The sequence below is a fragment of the Alexandromys fortis genome, unplaced genomic scaffold (genome assembly GCF_014885135.2).
Source record: "Alexandromys fortis isolate MF-2015 unplaced genomic scaffold, M_Fortis_MF-2015_v1.1 scaffold_439, whole genome shotgun sequence".
Lineage (NCBI taxonomy): Eukaryota > Metazoa > Chordata > Mammalia > Rodentia > Cricetidae > Alexandromys > Alexandromys fortis.
In genome coordinates this window covers 258,019-259,254 of record NW_026068323.1, presented here as the reverse complement: position 1 = coordinate 259,254, position 1,236 = coordinate 258,019, and positions in this window count along the sequence as shown.

Genomic DNA, 1,236 nt, shown 5'->3' with positions numbered 1-1,236 from the left:
AATTCTTTTTTTGAAAAATGTAGAACACTAGAAATAATTTACTATCATAAAATGATAGTAATGATTTTTTTTTCAGACAGGGTTTCTCTGTAGCTCTGGTGCCTGCCCTGGAACTTGCTTTGTAGACTAAGCTGGCCTCAAACTCTCAGAGATCCGCCTGCCTCTGCCTCCCGAGTGCTGGGATGTTTAGATATCAGAGGACTACTGTGTGGAATCAGTTATTTCTTTCCACTTTTACATGGTTTCTGGGGGTTGAATTCAGTTTGTCAAGATTTGTAGCTAGTGATTTTTTTCATCTGAGCTATAACAATGGCCAACCTGTGATACCTGAAACTTTGTCTCAAAGAAGAAAAAAAGCTACTGAAATAGCTCAGCTTGTTCTAATCACTCTGGGAAGAAGATGACAAACTCGTGAACTTCCTGCCCCCACTTCCTGTAGCAATCCTTTCTCTGTTCTGCCTGCCAGCTCCAAATAATCACACGGAGACTTATTAATTATGAAAGCTCAGCCAATGGCTTAGGCCTTTTTCTAACTAGCTGTTATAACTGAAATTAACCCGTGTTTATCAATACGTTGCCATATGACTCGTGGCTTTTACCTGTTTTCTTGCATGTCTTGCTCCCTCTCCTTCTAGATGGTGACTCCACCATTCTTCCCAGAGTTCTTTCTGCTTGGTTCTCCTTTCTATACCTCTCCTGTCTAGCTATTTATTAAACCAGTGAGAGCAACACCAAGTAATTGGTCCCGTTATATGTTTTCAAAATATTCTTTGCTCCTGAAGTTGTTCTGCAAGATGTTTCTTTTCCCTCTGAGGTTTACCCCACTTACAATGTTCAAGAGATTTTCCTTTTTACAAATGTGTGAATGCTGATAATTTGATTACCTGTCATGCATCACAAATGTTCTTAATGAGATCTAGATCAATGAATCCTAAAAATGCTTTTACTTGAAATAAGCAAATGTTAGCAAAATAACACTGGTAAACTTAACACATGGTTGTCACAAATTTTCAGTCAGTGCATAACTGCAATATTTGTGAAGCACAATAAAATAAAAAAATATCTGTTAGGCACAGACATGATTAATAGGCTACTGCAAAAGGCCCAAGGAAAATTATGTCCATTTCTCAGACTTTGTGATAAAAGGCCTTGAGTAAACTCTGCAGCTATAGTATTGTTTCCAGAAAAAGATGTTAATATTGTGTACTCAAAAATATACATTTTCTGCAGCAGAGA